Source organism: Zophobas morio, unplaced genomic scaffold (assembly GCF_036711695.1).
Source record: "Zophobas morio isolate AGI-343-1 ecotype UQ-CSIRO unplaced genomic scaffold, CSIRO_AGI_Zmor_V1 ptg000017l, whole genome shotgun sequence".
Taxonomy (NCBI): Eukaryota; Metazoa; Arthropoda; class Insecta; order Coleoptera; family Tenebrionidae; genus Zophobas; species Zophobas morio.
In genome coordinates, this window is record NW_026972122.1 from 16,834,363 (window position 1) to 16,847,822 (window position 13,460).

General features: G+C 34.3%; 1 protein-coding gene across 2 annotated transcripts in view; it reads left to right on the forward strand.

The window, feature by feature from the left end:
• Nucleotides 1-8,322, forward strand: part of Mbl (muscleblind) — a 227,706-nt gene extending 219,384 nt beyond the window's left edge. For both annotated transcript variants that reach the window (XR_010280658.1, XR_010280659.1), the window contains one exon: nt 3,993-8,322. The gene's annotated coding sequence lies outside the window, so the exon portion shown is untranslated. The remainder of the gene's footprint in view (nt 1-3,992) is intronic.
• Nucleotides 8,323-13,460: the final 5,138 nt, after the last annotated feature.

Consider the following 13,460-nt stretch of genomic DNA (forward strand, 5'->3'; position numbering starts at 1 on the left):
CAGACGGAAATAGGAGACCACTTTTTGGTCTCTAGGGGTCATGAAACGTCGACAAAATATGGAAGTAGCTAGTCGCCCACTTCGCTTACGCTGGGGAAATAGAAATGGTATAGGTAATATCTGCAACTACAAACCTATAAACAACATACCAACCATTTGTAAAATACTTGAAATATTTCTTTAAAAAAGCTTGTTAATTTTTTTTAAAATGGTCCCCTATTTACAGCGAACAGTTTCTGTTTAGGCAGTTCTAAATTTCACGAAAAATATCTTTGATAATTTTGATGCTGATTTAGTCCCGTATGTTGTGTGCTGAAATTTCAATTGCATCAAGCAAGAACGATTCATCAATATTGTTTCTTGTTTCGGTATTAATGAGATTGCTCTCAATATTGACCCACTTAACTCACAAAATTGCATATAGTTTAGAGACAACATAAATGTTGTCAATTCATCTGGTCTCGTAGAAGATATTAAGTTACTACACACGAAAATATTCAAAAAACAAGGGAAAACTTAAGAAATCAGATGTACTTAACATCGAATAGAGTTTTTTTGCATTAAAACATAGTGAGGGTGTAGTATGGACAGGTCGAGTCTTGGCGATAATACTAGTTAAGCAGGGCAGCCCGAAATCAAGACTTGGGTGGGTGACCGAGGAGAATCACTTCATCGCTTGTATGGTTTGGTATGCCAGTCCTACAAGCCATGAGCCTTTGCGGCAAGTGTTCATAAAGTATAACAAACGAATAAAACTACTGATCCCAGATCTATATTCCATATTATGCACACGGAAGAAATTAATGACATATTGTTGTATTGAAACAGCTTTAAAATTTTAGTTGTTTTAACAGTTTATTAATTACTGCGTCATGGTTTGGAAAAATCCTGGTAAGTCAGTTGGTATTTTATCAAATCTGATAATATGAAAGCCTTTCATCAGAAAACAAAGTACACATCGTACTTTTCCCTCCCTGCATTTAGATCTATTGATGTATAGGTAGATATGAACAACAATCAGACTTTTAATTACCAAGCACGTAATAAATATAAATTTACAGTTCCTTGTTATAGACAAGATTGAACACCAAAATGTATTCAACTATTAAAATATTTCACTTATTGTCTTCCCCAGTCAAGAATCGGCAACTGTATTTATGCATTTATTATATTAACTGTGTTTATACAGTGCATCTTTTTTAAAAATGGCCATAGGGGTTCCCATGTTGAATTTTATACCCCATGTTAACTTATGTTTGAATAAAGATTCAGGGCTGAAATTTTTACTGGTTGTAACTTGGGTTATCTTTTGTCGATTTTATGAAAAAATCATGTTTTAAATTAAAGGATAAATCTTTCAAAAAATTAAAATATTTGGTTATTTTTGTCGCCATGTAAAAACAGCCATTTACCTGACATTTCTAAACTTTGATTACTCGTTCAATTAGTGGTTTTTAGTGACCGAAATTCGTCAACATACCGCAGTACACAATTAAAGAAAAAGTAGAAATGGTCACTGATGGATACATTAAAGCCTTATCGACAACAGAGAAACTCCGCAAAATTTTGCTGCAGCATTCCCACATCGTTCCATACCCGGCTAGAGCACATTTTGAAAATTGTGTGGCAGATTTATAAACACAGGTTTTTTCGATCTTGGACATTAAAAACGCAATTTCAGTGAAATTATCTTTTATTACCTTCATTTATGCTTGAATTCCATCATTCTGTTTCTTTTCTAAAAACTGCAATTAAGGTATTTTATTCTATTTTAGAATCGTAATCTTGTTTATAAGCACCCAAATGCGGGCGTAAGTTGGCCTTTATTGCACAAATCTGTCAAAAATTGCTAAGCTACAATTGACTGTTCATTTACACTAATCAATTAATTATTCAAACAAGCTTCGATATTCAACATTTTAAGTTGGAAAATAGTATATTATTGGCCAAGGTTGCAGAGCCAAGCATTCTAGACCGAGCGCAAATTAGAACCCGAGACGCGCAGCGTCGAGGGCTCTGAAGCGCGAGGTCTAGAAGTGGCTTTGCAACCGTGGTTAATATACTATTTTTTTCACTAGTAGAAACCATAAGACAATAAACTGAAAAAATAAACGTTCAATTTTTTGACGCAACATGATTTTGTTTTGATTTCTAATCAAACTTGATCTAAATCTTCAACACAAAGAAAACCGTTTATACTTGACGCTGAGTTAATCATTTTATCTTCTACCGTCTACCAACTACCGTGCGTATACTCAAGTAATGTTTGTAGCACACATTTGTTCATTTTTTAAGAAATAATCACATCAAACATTGCGTACATAACCTCAATTTTTCTTTTTGAACCGGTGGTCGCAAAAGTTGAATTTGCTACATCTAAATGAGTCGGGATTTGCGTGCTTGATGGCTGCTAGTGAAAAAATAATATTTTATCAAATCGTTACCTGACCGACTTCAAATTCTTCTAAACTTTCTTTTGAATGAACGTTTTCGGCGTCTTTAATTTGCATTTTGAAAAACGAATTATCAAATAATCAACGTGGTATCCATAACAACATCAAAATAATAGCTAGCTATGTATTAAAGTTCGGATCGGCACAATTCACACAGTCTTGCCGAAAATACTCAATATTTCGTTAAAAATAGTTTAGAAACTAAAATATAATAAAACGTTGTATGTACCACGTGCATAATTGTCGATTGTGGCACTCGGGAAATTAAAAGCCCTCCTTCGTCGGGCTTTAAACATTTCCTCGTGCCACAATCTCCCTGATTATGCCCTTAATACATAAATAACTATAATGATTAAATCAAAATTATGCTATCAAAAATGACAAGTTGAAATGTATAAGTCAAAACCGGCTATGATGTACGAAACTTTTTTAATCAAAATAATTTTTATTTTTTAAAGCACAAATTATCAAATTACTGCAAAAAACGGTAGTAAAAATTAAAGTACTTAGAACCTTAAGGTCATTTTCTCCGCAAAAATCATCTCTGGGTTTTCACCCTAACAAAAGTTAACATGGGGTCTAAAATTTAACATGGGAATCCCTATGGCCACTTTTAAAAAAGAGGCACTGTATAATAAGTAATTCAACCCACATTCATCTATTTTTTAGGTATTTTTACAAATCTATTCATTTTCATCCCCAGTCACGTCCATGAAGTCCTTCTGCGTATGACATTGTTTTTTGCTGAAAAATTCATAATACGCATATAGGCCAAAAACATTTTCCGTCATGGTTTGAATATTTTAGTTACCTAAGTAGGTACCTAAGGAAAGCATTTTTAAAAAGCTGTTTTTGTTTTGAGATTATTTGTTTTCGCCCGTACCATCTAAATTAGATCTTTATAAATTTCATAATGCGAAATCAAAAGTACAATCGTAGTGTCTTACACTATTATGTTAAAAGTTTCATAAAATGCAATTTTTGGGATTCACGTTGCACAAATTTTTTTAAATTGTTTTAAAATTTAGTGGATTACACAAAATTTCCAATTTTGATCTACAAAATCGACGAAAAATTAATTATAGGTAAATTAATTTGTATTGACGGTTTTATTAAACAATATATAACTCCTAAATTTGAAATTGTACCTATGCGTACTTAAAAATGATCGACAATCGTATGTTTACCCGGTCATCTCTTCCAAAAAATTAATGACGTCGCCTTAAAATGTTATTGCTTTTACTAATCATTTCTCGGATTCTGAAAACCACCCGTTATTTAGTACGTAGAAATCTTCAATTTCTTGTACTCTTCACTGTAAATTGGGATATTTTTTTTTGTTTGTTTTTTTTTTTTCATGACTTATGTTTTCTGTTTAAAATAAAAAAATCTCAAATATTAATCCTGCTGTGAAAACAATTTTGTATTATTTTTATATTAAATTAAATCATGTAATTAATTCATTATGCTAGCAGTGTTACTCGTTCTTCTGTATATAATATTTCTTAATATTTGTTTAACATTGACTTAATTTTATAGGAGATGGGGTGGAAGTGGTGGATAATCGAGTGGCCGTTTGCCGTGACGCTGCGAAGGGACAGTGCTCTCGTTCCACCTGTAAATACTACCACATCCCAATAGCGCTGCCACCAGCACCTGTCATGGCTGCCTTGGCCTCTTACCTGCAGTAGTCACAACGACAAACACCGAACCGTTTATTTATGTCATGTTTATAAAGAACTTTTTATTATTATATTGTATAATGGTCATATAATGACAAAAAATGTTTGTGTTTAAATTAGTTTTTTGATTGAATAGTGTAGTACAGTAAGATTATCTGAGTGACTGAATGTCCTATGTCAGAACAAAAAGTTATTATAATAACATTAAAAATCTGTTTGACAAATGTCTTTACACTGTGTCGTGTCGGAAATTCGTCACTATACATATGTAAGGTATTGCGTATTGATCCAATGAAACTGGCTTTCCCAAACTGTTACCGGTTGTATACTACTACCGGTAACTCATATAGACTGTGGCCGATGCAGCATGTCTGTAGATTAAAAAAAAGTTTGTGATAGATGTTAAATTTGAGGGAGCAGATTTTTGGATTTATACATAATATGTTCTAAACGCGTGATATTGAATTTTTTTACCTTGTTTTATGTAGGGTCGTTACCGTTTCCGAGACGAGTTCTGCATAGGGCGTTCTGCTATCTCATAGGTGCAACACGCCACCCTATATTCATTGTTATCAACAAATTATTAAAAAAAAAGAATGAACGTCCCGCGGGTTCGACCCAGGCAGTGGGCCAGAGTCAACAATAGTCGAACTGGGAGATATCTGGAGCATCATTATTAGTTCCAGAGTATTCATAAGCTGTGTTATTAAATTTTTTAAAGTTTCGTTTTATATTGCTGTGATTTTGTATATTGGTGTTAGATGTTTCAAACTGTGACATATTCTAAAATATTATTATTTGTATATTTAAAAATTGTACGAGAAAGTTATGACGACGTTCTGTAGGGTCCATGAAAGTAATTTGTGCTTTTGTATAACATACACTGGCGTTACTAATGGGACCGTTGAGAATTTGACTGAAGTAACTTTTTCAAAATATACTCGCGCGTATTTTTAAGATGCCTGTATGGTTTTCAGACGAAACTACATTATAAACCTCGGGCTGATGATCAATTCGTCTAGTCAAAATCAAGTAGGTTTGTTTTTTTAGTTTATTAATATTAATAATTTACTTTATAACTCGATATCTCCCGACCAAGTGCCACAATTAAGAATTGAACTCGAAACACAAATGTTCCTGAAAAGCATTTAAAGTAAGTTCCACAGTCCGACAGTCTGGTATTAAAGGGCGAGATGGGGCGCCATGTGTGATATCGGGTGGTCTGTCTGAGTGAGTGCTGTTATTATGATTATTAATTATTATATTGTACATAGATATAGGTCGTATCGGACAAACTCGCATTATTGGAGTTATTTTATTCATCTACTTGATAATATTTAAATAAAAATTGCTAGGATTTAACAAATTAAGTATTAAACAACTTGTTACGTAAATATTGTAACTAATCAGGTCTTTCCCTTTAATACCATGATAGAGTGAGAGCTTCCACAGTCAGAGCGCGGGTCTCTGCTTTGCTTAGTGCATTTGCATCGTTTGCTAGGTTAGCTCTTCTCTTGGGTTGCGCTGTTTATGTGCCCCTGCCATTCCCGCTGTTGTTCGATCTGCAGTTCTTTACATAACAGTTTACAGTAATAGTATGAATAAATTCACGCTTTCCTTTAGGCCTAGTCTGCAGATCCGAACAGCAAGAGACAGTTGAATATTACGTGTCTGTACAGTACCCATGCTATATTATTATTATTATAGTCCATAGTTAACCTTACCTAGAATAATTTCCTAACATATAACATTATATTATCTTGCATGTCCCTAGATCAAATATTACGTCTTGTTCTATACTTAATATAGTTATAGATTTAGCTGTTTCTTAGCGATATTTCTTCATTTGCGTGAAAAGTTGAAATACGAGTCTTGCAATTTTCTTTGCGTTTTCACCCTACAGACCCGAGCTTAATTTTAAAAACGCTTAAGCTTTTTAACCACACAAGTTGATGAGATCATGGCAAAATTATATTATCTGTTTGACTTTTTTCATTACTATTATTTCAAATGAGAGGGAAAGCTGAGGAAGATTAAAAAATTCTAATCCAGTTTGGCTTCCATTTTTATTGCATTTTGTATAATAATACATTTTGACAATGTTTTCCTCTGTTACCCTCTAAAGTTAAATTACCTTCATTTATCGTTCTTATTGTATAGTTGTTGTTGATGATACTTAAAGATTTTAAAAGCGTTTGGTGATTTTGCTAACTACTTTATACAAAGTCCTTTTTGAAGTGTCGCTTCCTCTTAAAGAGTAATTATAACAAAAAAGAACGAACACCAATTATGCCGTTTACACATTATGTATATATGTATATGTAATACCAGACCAGAAAAAAAATGTAATTGTACTTTACGAATATTTGTTATTGATTTTTTACTAATGTACAGTAGAAATGACAATATTAATTTGTAAGTGGTTTGGTTTTTTTTTTATCTACGTAATGTGTTAACAGCGAGGGAGACTATCATTAATGCACATAATTGCTTTGGGTTATATAAAATTCTTTGCTATGCTTAAAGCAGCTATTGCTAAATGCCTCGAGCTTTGCTGACAGACAATGTGATCTATTATTACTTACGGCTTTGGTTTTGTTGTGGTTGTTTATGGAATTTGTTCTCTCTCTTTCTCTCTCTCTCTCTGGAGTCTGTCAGTTGCCATTAAATCTTTACGTAGCACGTAGGTTTTTTTTTTAAATTGATCTATTTTTATATATTTATCTGTCTTGTTGATTTGTTTTGTGTTTTTTTTTTGTTGTTTTGGTAACTGACAACTGGCGAGTTATGTTTTGTGAGATTTCTTATCCTTAAGTAGTATTGACCTGCGCAATAATCAGGTCACCTAGCAGGCTGCCCATTTTTAACCTAATTGTTGTTATTGATATATTTTTAAAACATCTGAAAAAATACCTGAAAATGATAACAGAGTGAATTTCTTATATGAGCCACATAGAAGAGGACTTTTTAATATCTGCTAATCAAATACAGTAAACACTATTTGTATAAAATATACTTTGTATATAGTGGCTCATTATTTTTTCATTTATCAACAACAATTTTGTGATATTTTAGTAATGATTGTTATTTAAGTCACATCACAAAGCAAACGATTAGCTGTTTGCATCGTCTGTTAAAAAACAAACGCATATGAAGCATCCGAGCCATCTGCATTTGTTTTTCATCAGTTCTGTTAAGCAGTTCCACGGAAAAACTCCTTCCTTGAGTCGAGCTAAATCAACTATTGTATACCGATTAGTAGTCTCAATGGACGAGAGGTTCCTGGTGCATTAATTTTAGGAATTTCTTTACAATAATCCTGTGAAGGGGCGAGGTTATTCAGGAATAAGGAGAAACTTGCAGTTATTTTTTGAAAGATATAAATTATAAAAATATTATCAAATATAGTGATATTTAATTAACGATCACTAAACTTACGTGTAAAACTGATTAAATATGAATGTATGCATGATATTTAAGCGGACGTCGTAACCATGGTATTGGAATCTATCTTCTTATTGCTGAATAATAGACAGGCATGTAGAAAGACATTATTTGGTTTGATTGGGGCCACGTGATTGATATATCAGTTTGGTTCTACCTACATGAGTGTTGATATTAAAATTATTTATTCTTGTATAACTCTTATATAAAAATATCATTGTGTTGGGGGCCATTTTTCACCGGTTGGAATTGCACTTTTCTACATGCCTGTCCGTGGTGGAGTGTGTGAACTATATATTTGATAAAGTGTGTGATTATACAGTTGATTTTTATGTAGGGAAGTTGCCGACTGTCCTTGCCTTCAGTAGGTACTCTTGTCAGGATTGTGTTAATCAAATTGTGCCATACATGATAAAGATGTAGCCCGTTCTGATACGATATTTATTATCACTAATCTCAAACTTCAACATTCAAGTTTATTTCATGATCTTGTTCTCTTCATTAAGTATTTTGTAATCTTTTTAATAAGTACTCTAAGGTAGTCAAACATTTTGTCAAGTTTCCATGTTCACGTTATGTCTTATAGACATGAATTGATTATTGATATATTACCTATTGTTTATTATTAATTAATATAAGAATAAACTAATGATGTGATGATGATCGGTAGATCATACAACGGGGGCTTTTAAGCCTACCATTTTCTGAATATAGTAGAGTTAATAAACCATTATGTGAAATTTTATATGCCTTTTATTTGCTTTTCTATGATAATAAGAGAGCTAATATAGTAAACTCACTAGTTCTGGGTCCTAATAACATCTTATGAGTCAGTTGGGCTCTGTTGTAGATGAACAATGTCATAACAACCAAGCCAGAATTCTCGGCCCAGTGATGACAGCATACACATGCCGTTTTGAAATTTACCTGAATGACAGGGCTGTATTTAGGGAAGTACTTGTTGATCAGAGGTTCGCCAAATGAATGTTTTAAAATGTTACTTGCAAATACATACATTAACAGCAGCTAGAACGATTAAATTCAGAAACAAAATAAGTTAACAAGAATGAATCATAACAATGTTCAAATACATAAATACAGAGTATTTGAGTGGACTAGACATGGGGAATCTGTAAGTTTAAAATTTTACAAAAACCCAAAAATAGTGAATTTAGTACAAATGATACAAATTTTCGAAGAAGCTGTAAGTATTTTCTAACATATTTTATACAGGATTTATTAGGCATAAGGATAAGACCATTACTAAGAATAGAATGCTAGAATCCTTGTTAATATATGAGTGTGAAATATGGTCAATGAAAGAGGAAGGCAAGAGACATAACTGCTGCCGAAATGGACTATCTAAGAAGAAGTACTCGAACATCGAGAAAGAGTAAGAAATGAGGAAATTAGCAACATAACGTCAGCAACCAAAACGGTAAATGACCGTATTGAAAGAAGAAGTCTCGTATGGTTTGGCCACCTTCTCAGGATTCACGATGGCCGAAACAAGCGTTCATATGGAATCCCCGGAAGAAACAAACGAGGACGTCCGCGCAAATCATGGAGCGAAGGAATAAAGAAAGCGATGAGAATCAGGGGCTTAAACGAAAGACGAAAATATGGCGAATGACCGGAGAGGTTGGAGACAAGGACTAGGATTGAGAATGCAGCATCTAGCTGTCTAATTAAAGCTGTACGGTTATTGTTTGGTTTCTTTTTATTTATAGATGTATTTTGTTTATACTGATTATGAAATGTACACTTTAGTTATCCCAATATATAAAAAAAAATTTTAGGCAAAATTTGGAGATGATTTTGATTATCGATTTACCACGACAACGATAACCTTAAAACGTTTGCAAGATTTCAGGTTTTTTTTTCATTTTTACACTTTCAAAGTTAAATTGTAAACTGTGGTGTTACAATTTTGATTTATTTTCCAAAAATCTGGATGTCTAGGGTAAATAATGTCTAAATTTATTTCGACAGAACTTCCCCTACTTATAAGAAATGGTGTAGCAGGCAAACCCTTTTCGTACATGGAGAGAAGACGAAATTAATCCTGTTCACTAGAAGAAGGAAAATGGGCACACCACAGATGCCAAAAACACAACGCAACGCTTCAACTTTCTTACGAAGTCAAATACCGGGGAGTTAATAATAATAATAATAATAATATGTATTTGCCCAACAGATACAAATCCATTAACAGGACAAAAATAAATACAATTCAGACTTTACAATTAAAACTAAAATAAAATAAAATATAAAGATAATGAGAACACTAATTATATTTGTATCTCCATCACTTCTTCTGAAAAAATATGTCCGCATAATGATCATTGGCATTTTTACACAATCGACAGAGTGGTGAGTTTTTCAGAATATTAGTTCGCGAGGTTGGAAAACTAAATGTCACTGAATGACGAGCATTTCTTCTCAGTACATGGAAGTTAACTTCAGACAAAATATTGGGACAATCTACCTGATCATGGATTATTTTCCACATAAAGTGAGCACTCTGCAAATTTCTTCTTGATGTCAAGGACTGCATGTTGTGTTGCTGAAGTAAAGTTTCATAATGAACATTCCTTGCTGGGTATACACCTGTAGTTTTAAATGATAGAAATTTGAGAAAACGACGCTGGACACGTTCAATAAGTAGTTGATAAGTAAGATAACACGGAGACCACACAATCGAGACATATTCTAGCTTACTATGGACATAGAAAGAATATAGTGACTTAAGCAGGTCCGTATTTTTGAAATACTTGGCGGAACGCATTACAAATCCCAAACTTTTGGATGCAGATGAGGTTATAGCTATAATATGTTGGGAGAAACTGAGCCGATGATCAAATATAACCCCCAAATCTCTGATGGTATCAGTTTTGACAGGGAGTTGTATTGAACTGGAAAAAGCATGTAGATAAAGTGGAAAAAGCGCGCTCGGCTCTTTAGCAATGTCGTAGGGTGACGGGAAGATCTTCGGGTTTAAACCCCAAGATCGCCTTCTGGATCTACACGGCAATCGTTAGACCGATGCTGTCCTATGGAGCTTTAGTTTGGTGGCTCAGAGCTAAAAAAAAACAACAGCTTTGCAACTTGAACACGTTCAGAGATTGGCGTGTTACAGGAGCAATGAGAACCACTTCCGCAGCGGTTCCGGAGACACTTCTTTGCTTAGCAGCTCTTAACCTTTCCATAGAGGAAGCGGCAATGAGAACGTCTCTAATTAGACTTCACTCTCTAGGAGTATGGTACAAGCAAGGCCGCATAACAGCACACTTGTATCTTGACGGAGGCGTTCAACAGAATACCCTTGTTAGGGAGGAGTTGTGACCGAATGGGCACAAAACAAATATATGAGAAGACATATAGAATATTAATGTATACTAGACGCAAAGTGCGTTTATGGCTTTGACGTTTAAAGTACTTTACAGCCGATCCTTTATAAAACTTGGTAAATGTAAACCATGCCACGTGTCAGGGACGGCCAAGGCAGGACTGCCCTGTGCTTTTACCAAAAAAGGTCTTTTCAGGTAGATTATTATCACTAAGCGGATTTAAGATATCCGACTCTGATGCCCTACTGAATTATAATGGGAGTTAAATTGGTGTGAAGCCATAGACGCACTAAATGTTTGTGTCTAGTACACCTCTCTCGGTACTCATACGTCTGTCTTACAAACAGAACTGATGGGAAAAATGCTGATAACTAGAATCGTTTCTGAACATGAAATCGGCAACAAATCTATACGCATACTTATTGACAGCAAGTCGGCACTATTAGCCTTAGAGACAGCTGCATGGTTTGATCCGGGCTGGTTTGGGAGTGCAGATAAACGCTAAGGGATGTAACGCAGAGGAATAGTGTAGGTCTTTGTTGAATCAAGGGATACAGTGGCAAGGAAGGAAACGAGAGGGTAGATGACATGGCGAAGCGAGCCACGCGCATGACTTCTGGCCACCCGAACTGGCAATTATGCCTTCGGTCGCCTTCTCGAACGAACTCGTAAAGCAATATACCCATAGATGCCATGAGCAAATATGGATGACGTTGAGCAGCTGTCTGCAGAGCAAAGCTTATATAGCGACACCAGACTAAGTTGACGAAATTTTATCTCTCACTTTCATGGGACAAATTGTGTAAACTGGTAGAATTCCTTACGGGACATTACCAGTTTAAAAAACATGTACATACAATAGGAGTGGTAACAGACCCAATCTATCGTGGATGCAATTAATAAGACGAAATAGCTGAGCACATTCTTGCTGAATGACCAGCGTTAACCTCCTACAGGAAATTCATACTAGGGGGCATCTGACCTAATATGGCAAAAATGAGGGAGTTCCCACCCTCTGCATTACTCAGGTACATTCAAGCAGTTGTGTGGTTTGACGAGTAGAGGAGCAGGAATACACCCTAATCTGGACTTGGGGAAAGCACAATGAGCCCAAAGGGGAGGCCTAAGTGCCGACTGGCTACGGTCAACCCCCATATAATTAGAGTCCAGATAATCCAGAATCCCCTTCTTATAAAATTTAATTTTGTGAATTTTATTTTTTTTACGGAAACTTCTAAATGTTAAAAAGTAAGCACCATTTGCGTTTTTGTGGAACTGTTAAGTCTTTCGTCAACATGAACAGCTATAAAATCTAATGCAGTGATTTCAGATTCAGATAAACAACAACCATGGACTCAGGCAATTCATTCTGATTTTTTTTGAAGCCCTCGTAAAATTAGCATTTTTCTGTAACTGCTCTTTAAAAATAATATCAAGATGATCAGACAAATCTTGGTTAACGTTTTATTATCTATGCGATGTTTTTAACATCAATTTGACAAAAAACGGTCCAGTAGTTTCGGAAATTACGTGTCTAATAAAATTTGACACAAACCGACAGAAAGGCGAAACTTACTTTTTCCTACTTTAGGTGTTATGAAACGTCGAGAAAACATAAAAGTACCAGTCCTCGGATGGACGCTTTTACAATACTTTCTTAGCTTCGCTCAGGAAGTAAAGATGGATAGTTTAACAAAAAAATATAGAATATTCCCTAGGTGACATTGACAATCTCTACAAATGGCAGTTTTTTAGACGGCAAAATACGTTGTACCTTTTGTTTTTTTGGTTTTTATTAAAAAAAAGAAAACCAAGCCTCTAATTCAGTATAAAAATTGTTCCCCTGGAGATTTTTGTATTGTCAACAATTACACACCGAGACATTCTTTAACTCTGAACATGTGAAAAGAAGTACGGGCATAATCCCTACATTCAATTTTAAAAAACACACATTAGAAGTATGTAACCAATTTTACGCCAAAAATATACACCAAAATATATCTGTTTATCTCCCCAAAAAATTGGTGACATATTCTCAAAATTTTACCGAGTAAGTCTTATCGGAAAATGTGTAAAATATGAGGAGTCTATACTTGTGATTTATCATTGCCTGTTTAGAATTGCTTATACAGGATGACTCAAAAAAATTAATGAACTAGCCAATTTATTTAATGGATTAAATCAGGAACTGCAAAATCGAATGCTATCTTGCAGGTTGTAGATATCACAAGCATGGTAAATTTTTAATCAAAATGCATCTATCTAACCACCCCACCCCCTTTTTTTCATTAGATATAAATAAATAGATGTAATAAAATTAATCACTGTCTAACTTTTTATATTGATGAAATTAAGAACGAGTCACCCGATTTTCTCGAAAATGTTAGAATACGTCTTTCTTTAATAATGATGTCGTATTTCGGGTTGAAATTAAAAAAGCGCGCAGCAACGTTGAAAAAGGTGGTACTTTTTCTTTATCTCCCGAAGTCTGTGTACTGCTGTGTGTGCTTTCTTTTATTTATTTTCAGCGA